Here is a 16,470-nt window from a genome sequence, read left to right as displayed (position 1 = left end):
ATCAGGCATGATTTGGATTTTATGAGAGCAAATACCAGGACGGATCCCTATAATGTCTCAATAGTCCACCCAATAGCTCTTTTGAACCTTTTTAGCATATTCACCAAACTCTCAACTTGTTTCTCATTCTGGTCCGATGCAATGATTACCGGCAAAGTGTCACCATTTCCTATGAATTCATACCTGAGATGAGGTGGGAGAGCTTTTAGTTCTAATTTTGGAGCCTCCTCACTAGATGGTTTCGCGGGTGGGGACTCTCGATTCTTCATATATAACTCGTATTTCTTCGGTTTAAACAAAACATCACCTCGATCAAGAGCCGCGACTAATGACTCATACTCATCAATGCAATCGCTGTCAAAATTCATTATCACTGCCGCTAATGCTTCTACACCTAACGTTCTTCTATTTGTGTCTCAGATGTCTCACCAATGTTGTAGGATATAGCAGATACCGATTGGAGCTCACCACTCTGCCTCATGGACCTACAAATGTTAAAGGTCACTTCCTCATTGTTCAACCGAAATTTCATCTTCCCCTTTTCCATAACTACTAAGGCTCTTCCCTTAGCAAGGAATGGCCTCCCAAGAATAATGGGCACTTGAAAATCGACTTCACAATCAAGAATAATAAAATCTTACGGAAATATGAACGACTCCACTTTTATAAGAACATCGTGGAGTATCCCTATAGGCCTTTTCACTGTTCGATCAACCATCAATAGCCGCATCGCAGTGTGCTTTGGATCACCCAAATCCAACTTCTTGTAAATCGAGAGGGGCATGAGATTTATGCTTGCCCCCAGATCACATAATGCTTTCGCAAAATGTAATAGCTTGATTGTACAAGGAATAGTGAACGCACCCGGATCTTCTTTCTTTTGTACCAGATATCTTGTATAAATAGCACTACAATGCTGCATTCTATCATCATCCTCAAAAGGGACCGATCTTTTCTTTGTAACCTGATTTTTCATAAACTTGGCGTAACCGGGCATTAGTTCTAAAGCTTCTACCAAAGGGACATTGATAGAAATTTTCTTCAACATTGTTATAGAATGCCGATATTTACCATCCTCGGTCTTTTTCAATAATCAAATGGGGGTGGTGGCCTAGGCATGGGACTTACCTTCTTAGGCACTTCAGCATCTTTTACACTGTTATCCTCTACTTCGCCATTAACATCTACCACTTTATCAGTATCTTTTGTCACCTTTTTCTCATTAGACGGCATATGTGGGTCAATGGTTTGCTTTCCACCGCGAGTAGTGATTGCCATACAATGTCCATCCTTTTTTGGATTTTGGAGAGTGTTGCTAGGAAGAGTGCCCGGTTGCCTTGTGTTCACCAGTCGCAGATAATTGGGCCAATTGTATCTCAAGTTGCTTAATCGATATTGCATGTGTATTGACTTTTTGCCCAATACCCGCTAAATCATTCCTCAACTCTTTATTGTGCTCATCACTAACATCGAACCTCCTCATCATTTTATGCAACATATCCTCAACTCGCGCCATACTACCTCCACCATCCTTAGGAGTAACTTCACGATTTTGAGGAGCAACAAAGGTCCCATTCCTATCATTTCTATTACCATAGTTACCCCTGTTGAAGTTGTTGTCGCTGTTGTAGTTTCCATCTCGGACATAATGAATCTCACGGTTATAGTTACCATAGTTCCGCTTGGTTCCCTTAACCTTGGAGAAAATTCTCCTAATTAGAGCCTTGGGCACTTGGTCGAAAACCCCCCGTCTTCTCATTTACCGCATAGGAATCCTCCTCATTATAGCACTCATCATTTTGTTGCGGTGGTTTCGACAAGTAGTTTACTGCATTTAACTTTTCTGCACCCCCAGTGACATGTTTTAGTACCAACCCTAGCTCAGTTCTCATCTGAGCCATTTCTTAACGAATCTCATCTGTGGCTGGGTTGTGAGTGGACTGCACTGTGAAGGTACTTTTCCCGGTATCTGAATTCCTAGTACTCAACGCTTTATTATTCTAGGAGATTTTCTCTAATTTTTCAGCAATTTCTGCATAAGGACACTCCCCATAAGATCCACCTGCTATAGTGTCCAACACCGCTTTATTATTATCATCCTGTCCCCAATAGAAGTATTCCTTCAGTGACTTATCATCTATAGGGTGATTTGGGACGCTTCTCCAAAACCAGGTGAATCTATCCCAAGAACTACTAACTGACTCTCCTGGTAGTGCCACAAAGTTGTTCACTTTGTATTTGTGGTTTAGTTTCTTTAAGACCAGGTAGTAGCGTGCTAAGAAAACGTCCCTTAGTTGGTTCCAAGTGAAAATTGAGTTGTAAGGGAGCTCAGTGAACCATATTGCAGCCTCTCCCGTCAGTGAGAGAGGAAACACTCCTAGCCCTATTACATCCAAGTCCAAGTCAGGCCTCCCTACACAACTTTTACACACTGCCCTTACCTTAGGTATATGGGCATGCGAATCCTCAGAAGGTAGCCCTGAAAACAAACCTTTGGCAGTGAGCATTTGCATCAGGCTACAAGTTACCAGAAAAGTGTGGCCTTGTGGTAGAGGGGGAAAGACAAGTGGCCCATCAAAGTCTGCTATATTGTCATAGCCTCTATAGTATTCTTGGGGCCTTGGAGCGGGATTTTGTCCCCTCTGTTGGTGTTCACCTGGAGCATCGGGTAACAACTGACCATGAACATCAACCAGAGCTGGGATGTTCTGGTTTGGATCATCGTCATTAATTCCCAAGTTTCGATTCCTATTGCGTAGTGTACGCTCTAATTCGTGATCGTAGAGAAACAAGGGTTCTCTTCCTCTCCGTGTATTATGCATACAAGAAAGATGGTTCTGCAAGGATCAAGAACAATAAAACAGAGTAAAATCAAGAAAATATCAACTAAACTAAAGTAATAAGTTTAAGTTAATCTAAAACTACTTTCCCAGGCAGCGGCGCCAAAATTTGATACGCTCAAACATACTTCTCAAAAAAGAAGTTAAGCGGTCGTGTCAAGTAAATAATCCAACTAATGAGGTTGGAATCGTTCCCACGAAGAAAATAGTTTAGACTTAACTTCAATCTATTATTACTATTGTTCAGTCAATTACTTCCTTGGAAAGCAAAAACAATAAAAGGGGGGTTTTCTATTTCTAAATAGATTAAAATAACTAGAGAAATTAAAAGAGACAATTAATAGCTTCAAATGTTAGAGTTTAATCAATTAATAAAAGTAACTAGGGTTTACATGTTCCCCACAGGTTCATAACTTGATATACTAACTATAACAATTCTTTCCTAGTATCTTGTATGCAAAGTGATAAGTTATGTATTTCTAATTCCTTGGTCCGGCATCTAGAAATTTTCAATCCCCACCTTGCTCCGGCTACGTGTGTTGCTATACTAACCCTTACCTTTACCTCATATTAAGCATCATATTCGATATGTGACTAAGTTATTACCTCGTACCAAATCTTTGTTGATAATTCTTTTCCTATTATGTACCACCTTGGTCCGGCAAGTAGCATTAAGGCGAGTTCTAACGTTGTCCATCCGTTAAAAAGACTTCTAAGCAAAAGAATTATCAATACATGCAAGACACTATTCTAGCATTGGTATTTTAGTTAGGTTTTACCTCATTATTCCCCTATGGTTCCCACAACCCTAGTTGTAGAGTTTAGTTACCCGTAGTCATAATCACAATATTCAAATATATGATATAAGAATTCATGTACTTACTTAAATAAGAAAGAGTAAAATCCATAAGTTCACTTGATTAATCAACCAAAATCACCAACAATCAATTGCTAAAATTAATTGGAGATTAAAGATTCTTCAAAAGTGTAATAGTAATCACCACAAAGTCTACCAAAGAGTCTAAAAATATTTAAGAGTCTAACCAAATAATCTAGAGTCTTACAATAATCAAGGGTTTAAGCTCAAAAATGAGGTTTTTTGAACTATTTATAAAAAATAAAAACCTAATTAAATAAGGACTCTATTTACTGGAAATCTGTCAAAACGCGGCTGGGTCGACGGACCTCGCGACGGATCGTCTTGGTCACGACGGACCGTCATGGACTCCGTCATCCCATACTTGTGCAATTTCTTCTTCTGCTCTCTTCATTACCCTCGACAGCAGGTATGACGGATCGTCATAGGAACAATGGTCCGTCGGGGGTCTCCGTTCAAAAACACTTGAACTCTTGGAATTTGTGTACTTGGACTACATCTCGTAACTTCATGAAGAACTAGCAGGACGGACCGTCATGGCTACGACGGTCCGTCACGCTTTCTGTAACCCCACACTTGGTCAGACTTCCCCATCTTTCTTCAACAGCTGTACTACGATGCCACCTAGGGACCGTCACGAGCATGACGGACCGTCACAAGCTCTGTAGGTGGTACTTTTCTGTATTTCTTGCTCAAAAACTTCCGAATTCATCTTTTAGACAGATTTCCTTCAATTAAAGAGAAACTTATATAAAAATTAGCACAAAAAGGCTTTTGGACACACTAAACTTAAGGAAAAAGTATTAATAGTACCGTGAAACCACGATATATCAACATACCAACCATCAATTGAAAAGGGATCGAACTTGGCTCGTCCCCTATTTCTATCTCAATCGAGATAAAATTTAAATGTAAAAATTAACAATCAACTCAACACCTTTTTTTAGGATTTTATGTGATATATAAAAAATAGTATAATGATACTCAATTGAAGAAGAAAATTCTAGCTAAAAAAAAGAAACTATTTATAGTGATCTATATATTGGTGACGTGATCTGTTGAAGAAGACCTAGAGAGAAGAATATCAAATTTTGATGAGAAGAGAAAAAAACTTCAAATTAAGAAGAGAGCATGAGGGGAGGATTAAAAAATATCAGATTCAAGTTATCCATCTCTCTCATCTGTGATGTACATATATAACCATCTGTCCATGTGGTATGATCTCGTCCCTTTAGCTCTATTTAAATTAATTGATTCTCGACAATTTAATATTTAATATCACTATTAATGGCTTACACTCTTTCTCTAGTTCAAATATTGATAACAACGTTTTATAAGCTAGGATTGAGATCATCACATTCCCTCCAACTTCAAATGATTTTTGTCCTCAAAGATCAGGACTAAAATTAGAGAAGGTGGTGCATAGCTGTAACAACCCAAAAATGACTATGCGAAGTAATGCGTAAACCTACCTAGACGGCCTAGATTAAACTGGCTTCACACGGCTTATGCGTGTGGAACCAGACCTCAGAACCTATGCGCCTGCCAAGCCAACCAACTTGGTGAGTTAGTTGAGCCATGCAAGGTTGGGTTTAGCCATGTAGGGCACCCGAATATTAAGATTCACCCGTATGAACCAAAATTGAAAGGGGTAATCATAGGTTTGTAGGGTCTAGGGGTTAAATGGCCTTTTCCAGGCTAAGGGTCGTATCTTAATTACCCTAAGGATTTAATTAATTAATAAATTGATGTATTTTAGTTGACGGTTCGGGTTAGGTCGACCTGGATTGACCCGTTCGCGAGAGGATCTTCACCCGGGGTTCGATACTTGGTGGAAGCAATATTTAATGGAATTAATTTATAATTCACTATCTTATTAAGTAAGGGAAAATTAGTCATCTCACTTAAGCCTTACAAAAACAGATTTTTTATTTAAATAACAAGGAGTGCTAGTTTGACTAAGACTTCACCTAAAACTCCTACTCCTAAACTTATTCTCACGTTTCTCCACTCTAATTCTCACGTTATTTATAAGTAAAAGAAAATAAAATTAAAGCTCATCACTCTTTAAGAACTTGAACGCTAAAGATCAAAACAAAACTAGTCTAAAAATGAAAAACAAAAGTGAATTTCTCGACGGGTTGTGCTTGAAGTTTCGGTGGTGAAGCATTATTTTCGTGGGCGTTGGAAGTACATTGGATCATTTTTTTAACAAGTGTTGAACGACAGAAAAGTTACGGGTTTCTTCCTTTTAGTCCCTTACAAAAGAGACCCCTAGGATTCAGTAGAAATCTAATCTGAAAACTAGGAATGTTTCCTCGTTTCATTTCTCTGTCACTAGCTCCCATCGATTATTGTAGGTTTGATATATTTGCTGGTAGCATTTTGGGATGTAATGTGTTTTCGGGATGATTATGTTTATTTATGTTTGTTGGGATTTATGTGATTATTAATTATATTTTTCCGAAACTATGTGATAAGTTAGTGTACAAAGGGGTTTGATCTGGTTCTTGATAACGGGTTGGAGCATGAAAATGACATATTAAATCCCTGTGTTTTTGTATAAATTACTTGGGAAAATGCATATAATAATGTACTAAATATCCAAGGATTTCCATAAAAATCTAATGTACAAAGGTTGAGAAAGATTGGATTGAAAATATGACCAAATTTACAAAAAATTGGAAAATTTGTCTTGGCTAAGCCGTTAGAAGGTTTTTGGGTTTCAATTTTTTTTTTAAAAATATGTGAGGTCATCAGGGATTTGAAATTTATACCTCACCATATAAAAGCTAGTGAAATTTTAATAATAAATGTGAGGTAAATGGTAATCGAACTCGGGTCTTAGCCGAGTAAGATAACCTAGTAAAATTAATTAAAAGAAATGAGGTATATTGGATTCTAACCCATGTGTCCTTGGCCAAAATTAAGACCGTTCTATGTGAGAATAAAAATAAATAAAGTGCGGTGTGTGGGAATCGAACCCATAACCTCTCGGATAGGTGGGGAAACTAGGATAACCAATTAAAGAAAAATAAAATGAGGTTGTGAGGAATTGATCCCACATCCTATCGGTTAAAAATAGAAAAGTCAAGGAGAGAAAAGAAGAAAAGAAATGTAGGCGTTGGTATTTGATCTCGCGTCCCAAAGCTGAAATTTCAAATCACTTATGGGTTCATAAGTGCAGCGTACGTTTAAAAGAAAGTGAATCTAAGATGTGTATGATGAAATATGTGACCGCAGGAGGGTTAAGTAAGAGTGTGAAACACACTAAAAGGCCAAGTGCATTGGCATATGACCAAATAAACTTTCACGTAATGGGTTGAGGAATTGTGAAAAGATAATATGCTAAAGTTAACGAATGTGATGTCAACATGATAAGATACTAATATGAAAGAGGACAGCAATCTGAAATGAGACTAATAAATGTTACCAAAAACCGTACTCACCTATGAGAGTATAAAACTAATAAAGAGACCAGTCTCTAAAAAACACTCTAATGAAAGTATTTAGATTAATGCACATTTAATAATAATGATGAGATGAGACATTTAATGAGCAATGATGCCCTCATGCTTGAAGCTAGCATCTACGATGTGTGAGATGAATGTATAGAACTTTATACTGACCACGATAGGCTAGCTATGAATTGCGGTTCTATCTTTCGGGAAGGTAGAGGTTCGTGCAAATCTCATGAAATGAGACAATCCATTTAGGAGGGTATGGGTCTCCCTATATCTCCTAGTATTTGAACCTATGCTGCTAACATAAGGTTCTAGCAGGGTTCATTTCCCTATATACACCAACATGTTTTGGTTTCACTTTGGCCAGTGATTCCACCTCTTTTTGTTGTGGGGTAGACACTAGATTTCATGAAGCTCACATGATCTATGTTGGTTAAATTTAAAGTTCCCAAAGAAACAATGAGGCTAGTCTCATGTAATGCAAACAATGAAATGAATGATACCAAAGGTGTTTTTGATCGGATAATCAAGAGGTGAACTAGACTAAAGTAATAACACGTTGTCATTCTTGGTCATTTCACAGTAAACCCGATGAAAATCCTAAACAACATCCTAGGTAAATAAACGGATGAAAATGAAGTACGTATGAATGAATGAAGCAGACTCTGTATTTTCTAAAGAAGGATCCCTAGTTGAGGTACCATATGTTGAGCCCTCATTTGGGAAGTCCTAATGTCAAGTCCGTGCTTCCAAGGTTTGACGGCATATGAACGAAAGATATGTGATATATATTAGTGCTAAATGAAATGTGCTATGTGTTTTGTGCCATATGAAAAGAATGATGATGCATGTTACTCTCATAGCATGACTTTCCTAATCTTATTTGGCAAGTCCAACTAACTTGGCTTTCCATAACTTATATCGTTAGGAGAGAGCTCTTCTTAATCATGCATGTCCTTGTTGTGTAATTGCATACACCCATACTTAGCACAAGTGTGTAGTAACACCATACAATCCTTTACTTTTAGGTGTAGGTGCAGGGGGACGCTAGAACTTTCGAGACTACGTAGGAGCTACCCGGACGTTGAGAATTCATCCGGACTTGGTAGGCCCTCATGCTGTCGAGGATGATTATGTCTTATATTATAGATTGGATGTAGGCATGAGCTATTGGAGGATGTTCCACTAGTGTTTCTTTCTTACTTATTCTCAGACATTTTATTGGTGCCATTTTAGCAACGTTATATTAATGCAGTTATTAACTATTTCGTTCATTTGAATATCTTATCAGATGGTTGTAGTGAACTGATGTGATATAATGAAATTCTTACTATGAAGTATATGTATACTTCAAATTAAACAAAAGTATCAAAGTTTTGATAAAATTAATCTATATGATGTAATGATGACGTATGTAGGCATGTATGCGACCTCAGAGAGGTCAACGACGCCGTCTTCAGCTAGGGTCTAGACCCCGGTCGTGACAATAACTGTTGGTAGTCCTCCCATGTAGTATATTCAGGAGGAAGGTTTGGCAACTGAACCAACACTTTTACAGTGGCAAAATTGTTCTACTAACCATTTGCCTTTGCAGAAAGTGAAATAGATGCACTATAAACTTACCATCAGTTCCTGTGTTAGATATAAACTGACCATCATCTCCGGAATTAGGCAGAGGCGACTGAATTTTCCACTTTATTTTTGAGTAATGAGATTTGGATTATGGGTTGGACCTTAGATTCAGGTGGTAATTATAGTTTATAAGATGCATTAACAATTCAAGAAATAGCCAGATAGGGACTATAGTATTTAGAGTTGAGGTTAAGGTTCTTACATAGTGCTACACAATCATGTTTTTCTATATGTATGCAACTCCAGATATACTAAATCTCCTATTGCAAACTCTCTATCACTCATATTATCAGCAAAGATCTTCATCTGGTCTTCAATTGTATGTTGTTATCCTTAAGTAATTGTAATAATTGTTGTCTCTATATGATCACATCTTCAGCATCTTGCACTACATTTTCTATTAAAGGTATGATACATAGCTGAGTGATGTATACCCATAATGATATTCATAAGAAGTACACTTCAACATTATATGAAAATTTGTACTAAACAACCATTTAGCTGCGTATAGCCATTTTTTCCACTTTTTAGGCTTGCTTGCCACCATGCATCTTAAAAAATATGTATCAGCACCTATTAACAATTTTTGTATGGATATCACTTTGAGGGTTGTGAAAGGAAGATATATAATTGATTGGAGTGCCTTTAAGTCAATTGAATCTGGCCAATAGTATGTGAAAAACACCTTGTCCTTATCAGTCACAAGAGACTTTGAATTTCCATGTAGGCTATGTATCCTCTTCCAAAAGAAGGAAACAAAAGTTGTGGTAGTATAGGGGTGCGATATAGCTGTACAATTGGCATACATAGTGAATCTGTCAACCACAACTAATATGACATCTTTGGATTTAGACTTGGTCATGCTTACAGAAAAAATATCACAAATTCTTCCCGACAATTATCTAAAGCGGAAATAAATCCCGACACTAAAATTTATGACATTTGGTCCAAATGTGTATAAATGTTGGCAAACAATTTTTTTTACATTTAAACATCAAAATATGATATTTAGAAAATGTTGTTATATCTCCATTTATTTCTACTGCACAAAGTCCAAGCTGATATGGAACCATGCTTCATTATTTTTTTACTTTTCCTCTGACTTGTTCTCATCTAAGCATTTTCTTCGTCCTAGAAAAGCTTGGACAAGTAGAAAATATCGTAAACTCAAAGACGACAAGAAATAACTCCTTTGTTTCATCGGTGCAACTTTAATGGGGTGAGAAAACTCTTTGCTTGTCCAAAAGAGGAAATAACCATTTGTAGTAAGTGAGTAAAAAGCAAAACTAGTCTTACATGTCACTAATGTGATACTTTTTCCTTCCTCTTAGCTCTTAGAATTATGTTCTTAGCAGATATGACTACTCATTTGATGTTTTCCTGCGCGCCTCTACTCATGCGGGACTGAATGTGCAATACTAAGAATGGACACGCTGCCATTCCATAGAGGAATTATGTTCGGAAGTCTTCTACATTGCGTATACATACACATATTCAAACCTTCTTAAACTCCAAAGAGTCGACGGACAATTAGTTGTTTCCGCCATTGATGTAGAAGGCCATCCTAACAATGAGGTCTTCCTTGTCTCGGAAAAGGGTACTCCCCTCTTCTTCCACGGTTTGAATTTGGTGAAACCTATTGAATTCCAAGGTAAGGTAGGATTACGAATGTGGAATGGTTGCAACAATCCTAGATAAGACTTGTTATTATCTTTATTCCTATGGCATACATGATGACTTGACATATAATCACTAACCATAAGATTAATATTTGGCTAATATAAGAGTTGTGACAGCCTTCTCAATGTACGTAATTGACAAAAATTACCACCAAGGGGATTGTCATGGAAAAAAGAAATGAGTTTTTGTCAGAGAGTTTCATGAGATATTACATAGACCTTTTCTTTATTAGTATACCAGCCTAGTACTGCCATAAATTGGATCCATGAGAACCTACTTCAAGTAGTGTAAGAAAGTCTGAACACGAGCATCCTCTACATATCTCCCAATAATATTTTGTTCCCATGTTAGAGTAAAACTAATTATAACCATTATAGTCCCAGTGGCCTGATCATCCAATGAATCTAACTCTTCTTGTTGCCTAGAGAAAACATCCACAACTCTATATTGAACCTCATAATCAAGTCCAAGCATCTTGGTTAAACACTTTTGCTCAATAGCCGAGGTTACCTTTTGTTCAAGTAGATACTTTAAGCTATGATGGTCACTCCAGAGCACGAAGTGCTTTTGCTGTACATAGTGTCTCCACTTATCCACAACACTCAAAGCCATATACCCCTTCAGATAAATAGACTTGCCTCGATGCTTCTCCTCTGACACTTTACTAAAATAAGCAATTGGTATTCCTTTCTACATAAGTGGTGCACCAACGACTTGATGACTTGCATCAGTCTCAAAGACAAACTCCTATAAATAGTCTTGAAGTGTGAGCACAAGTTTAATGCTCATAGCTTTCTTATGGGCTTCAAATGCAACCTGCCTCTTGATTCCTTTTGAAGACATCCTTCTTTAACAAATCAATGAGGGGCCTAGTCATAGTACCACAATTAACAACATACTTTCAAAAGTAGCAAGTTAGGACAAGGAATCATTTTCATTCTTTGAGTGTTTTTGGTCTTGGACACTCGAACATGCCTCTAATTTATTGAGGAGCAGTAGCTACACCTTCCCTGGAAATAACATGGCCCAAGTACTCTTGTCATGACCCAAATTGTCGTGATTGGAACCACACTAACTCTCCAATTGGAGAACAACTACTACAACCTAGACTATGAACCTAATTCAAAAATAAGGAATTCAACTTACGGAAGCAAGTTAAATAACAAGTAAATAAATAGGGTGTTTACAAAAACATCAATAAAAACATTTTTTTCAACAAACTAAACAATGCGAAAGAATTAACCTAGAACAAGAAAGTCAATGTACCAAAATATCTAATGTTCAACAAGTCTAAACAAGAAGGGATGTAACCACCAAACTAATGAACTAATACTAACTAGAACAGTCTAAGTCCAAAATGTGGACATAGACGAAAGGAGTACTCATGACGTCTCGGAAGAATTGGCTCATCCTTGAATTCGAACAATTACTGATCTTCTAAATGAGGTTTTTCAATAACGCCTGATGATGCCATTTACTCAACAAAAATAAGAGCAACTTCAATATCAGTATGCAACCACAAGGTACCGCTAGGATAAAACAACTATCCCACTACGTTTAACATAATCAACTAAATACAACATCATAATCATATGAAAATATCAAACATGTACAATACTGTCAACATTTATGAACAACGGACAACTTCATATTTCTCAAGATACACAATTCTGACAAGTCATTAGTCCTTTCATGGAACCCAAACCCAAATAATTAGCATACAAAAACATGGTACCTGATCCAATAATTATGCCAGAATGTGACAACCGATCCCATAGTTATGCCAAAACGTGGTACTCGATCAAAGTTAGTTATGCCAAAACGTCGCAACCCATCAATTAAACACACCACTATCACAATCACAAGTCATATTCTCAAGATCATGCATTTAATTCATGATTCATGACATTTATCATTCCTCTATCTCATTTACAACAAGTGTGATCAATAATTTAACATTCGTATACATACAAGTATCATAATGAAGCAAGAGTAAACATACGTCTCACAATAATAGAATTTCAACCACCACCTACCTCGAAACAAGCTTCAAACCCGAAGAAACTTATCCTTCCCTTTTCAAATTTGTGCCGCTTGTTCTTGGTCTACAAACAATCAATATAATGAGGGAATGAATAATAAATATCTAATACCCGAATTAGTAACAGTTTTATGAACCTAGATCAAACCCATGATTCTAAGTAACCAAAATAGGGTTGTTTCAACTATAGAATCTAGATCAAAACCCTCCCCTATTGATAATTAGACATTCTATTACGTTCTACAGATTGAAAAATAGATTCGATGAGCGAAAAGCGTACATTTCGACTCAAGAATGGTTAAAAATTGTTAAGAAGTCATATGTGGTCGTTACTTATCTCTCAAAGTCAAAAAAGTGCATAACAAAGATATTTTGGAGTTTATTTATGACATTAATTTCATATGGTCTGCCAAAACGGCCCCGACCCTGCTACAATGGCATTATTAGAGCTAACAAAACCATTGCCAAAGCGGCTTTCACAAAATAGTGAGCTATTTTAATAATTCTGAGACCCCCATTTATCAACACACCTCTGACACTCAAAAAATCCCATTCACGCTAAGATTGATTTCGGGAGTTCTACTCAATCGAGATGAATTTCATGAAGTCGTACAGATTCATTAATGAGTTACATATACCCTTATGCAACCAAAATCATAACTAAATAATCCAATTATTGCAAGATTTCCCTATACATTAACGACTCTTATTTCGTCCAAATCTGGACAAGGTTGGGATATTCCATGTACTACAACAAAAGTTTTCCGATCTAAAATTTTTCCCCATTGTCTTTTCTAAAATGGTTGATTCCGTTTGTTACAACTCCACTTGTGTTGACCAAATGAATTGTTCGTCTATTAGCATATAGTGAATGTCATTTGAGAATATCAAACACAACTTTCAAGTGTTGCACATGATCATTTACTCTCTGACTATACACAAGTATATATGAAAAATCACTAAGACAATTTTCTTCTAGAAAGGTTGGAAAACCTGGTTCATAAGGACTTGGAAGGTAGCTAAAGCATTGGTGAGATCAAAAGGCATCATCCTAAACTCATAATGTCCTGCATGAGTCCTTAAAGTAGTCTTGAACACATCCTCCCCTTTTAGCCTTATATGATGGTAGTCTGCCCTAAGATTAACCATGGAAAAAATTATTTCACCACACAACTCATCTAAGAGATCATCAACTATAGGTATGGTGTACTTATTACTAATAGTGATGTCATTAAGGCCCATATAATCAACATAGAATCTCCAAGTAACATCCTTCTTCTTGACTAGTAAGGCTGGTGAAAAGAAGGGAGATTTACTAGGTTCATTCACTCCACAAGCACCACACAACTCATCTAAGAGATCATCCACTACAGGTATGGTGTACTTATTCTTAATATTGATGTCATTAAGGCCCCTATAATCACCATAGAATCTCCAACTAATGTCCTTCTTCTTGACTAGTAAGGCTGGTTAAGAGAAAGCAGATTGACTAGGTTCAATCACTCCACCAGTAAGCATCCCTTTACTTGTTTCTCTAACTCATCTTTCTAATGATACTTAAATCTATAGGGTTTAAAACTAATTGGCATTGTCCTAGGCTTTAGTTGAATAACACGATCTAATGATCTTATATGTTGTAGGGATTTAGGTTTAGCAATTACCTCGACATACTGATCTATCACCTCTTTTACTACAACATCATGGGGGGTCTTCACTCGCATTCGACATCATGCTCATCATGAACAAGTGATAAATAAGAGTATGTCCTTTCTTCAACATTTGACTCATGGAACCACTACCAAGCATATTCAAAAGTGCTTTGTACTAGAGCTGCCAACACTAGTTTGTTAGGCTTCCTTCGAATACTGACACATTTTCTCTCGTGATCAAACATGGTGAGGTTATGCTTTTTTATCCAGTCATTACCAAGCACCATATAACAACCTATTAAAAGAATGATGAGGAGATTTTTTATAATTGTTTGCCCTTAAATTTTCTACAAACACTTTTCCAATGGGATGTGACATAACATAGTTGCCATCAGCCACGGTCAATCTCACATGAGGGCAATGGCTGGATTGATTCCATGTAACTTGGGCATTGTGCTTATCTATTAATCCGTGAGTCCAACCAGAATAAATCAATAAGATAGCCTCCTCTTCTTCACAATACAACCCACTTGAATAGTGTTTTCACATTGATTATGACCTATCAAAGCATTCAGGCACACAACTTGTTGAATCTCCTATTCTATTACTCCTTCTATCATCGCCCCAATTGGTTCATGTTTTTGTTGGGAAGTTTTAATTTCAATCTTATTAATTTTAGCCTCTATTTACCCTTCAAAAAATTTAGTTGCCTCCTTATGCATACATGAATAGTACCATACTTTTCTCCACACCTAAAGCACAAATTAATGGTATTCCAATACTCATAAAACTCCGAAATTAGTCAGAATGTAGTATTCTTCACAGTAGCGTTAGCAGACCCTCCATTAAAAATTACATTAGTCACATTCTCAGCAAATCAAGTACATGTCTCGTTCCTCTTTTGAGAAGATTCAATATCTATCTCCTGCATTTAACAACTTAACAACAAACCTTATTTCCTTTCTCAGTGCTCCTATGAAGCTAGATAGGAAGTTAGATTCATCTAGTGCAACATTTTGGATGAGAATATGAACTTTAAGGTCCTTAAATATCCCAAAAAATTAATAAACAAAACCTAGTCTCAATTTATTAAATTCCTCACCTACATCTTCCACCAGTATGTCACAAAAATTACTTATCAATTCCTCCTTGAACTCTATCCAAGTCACTATTCCTCTAGTCAACTCCAACGACTAATAGCATACCTCAACCAATCTATTCAAATAAAAAACAACAGATTTCACCTTCTATTCATAAAGTAATATAAGTTGAAAAAGCTATTTTCACATTTTCCGATCCATAGTTTAGGTTCCTCACCATCAAAAGAGGGAAATTTCCATTTCGGTAGTAGGATAGGAGGTTGTTGGGACAAATTTCTAGTATCTTCAGCTTGAATTGGAAGTAAACCTCCTCTAATGATTTAACCAGCAGAAGCATTTTCTAATGCACCAAACCTATCTAGATTGAGCTCCAACTTGCCTTGAATTCTAACTTGTGTAATGTGTGCCTCTTCTTAAGAACTCATCATATATGTCAAAATTTCTTCATGACGAGTGAGCTTGCCTCAATTACCTTCTAGCAAGTCCCTTCTGCCATTTCTGATACCCATATGTCAGCAATTAATACTCTATACTAAATTTTATGATCTCAATCAAGATCAAAATTCACTTGCAAAAATTAACAATCAACTCAACACATTTTTTTGGAATTTTTTGTGATTTATCAAAAACAGAGAAATGATAATCAATTGACCAAGGAAATTCTATCTTGAAAAAGAAACTATTTGTCATGAGCTCCGTATTTGAGACGTGATCTGCATAAGAAGAAAAAGAGAGAAGAAGACTAGATTTATATGAGAAGAGGAGAACTTCAGAGGATGAAGAGAGCATGAGGAGATGATTGAAAATTACTCCCTCTTTCCTTGTGGCATAATCTCGTCCCTTCAACTTTATTTAAATGAATTGTGTAACACTATGGAAATACCATGAATTAAACTAGAGGTTAATCAATTAAATAATGTTTAAAATGATTTTTCCACACATATATTAATGTAATAAACACATTTGGAAATGTTTGAGCAAAAATGACTAAGAAAGACCTTTACGTTCGGAAACAAGCAAATTCGAACTAGTTGACGTCCCTATATATGGTGAAGGTTTCGAAGTGCCAAATGAAGTCCAAAACTTGTAAAGAGACCTATGATAGGTAGTATGTATTACAAAGGGTCCAAATGTCTGGCAACGACACCCTAAGGACCATCCTAAGGGTCCTTGTGGAGGACCCAAAC

The sequence above is a fragment of the Solanum pennellii genome, chromosome 10 (assembly GCF_001406875.1).
Source record: "Solanum pennellii chromosome 10, SPENNV200".
Taxonomy (NCBI): Eukaryota; Viridiplantae; Streptophyta; class Magnoliopsida; order Solanales; family Solanaceae; genus Solanum; species Solanum pennellii.
The sequence above is the reverse complement of the archived record's forward strand: the minus strand, read 5'-3'. Positions refer to the sequence as shown.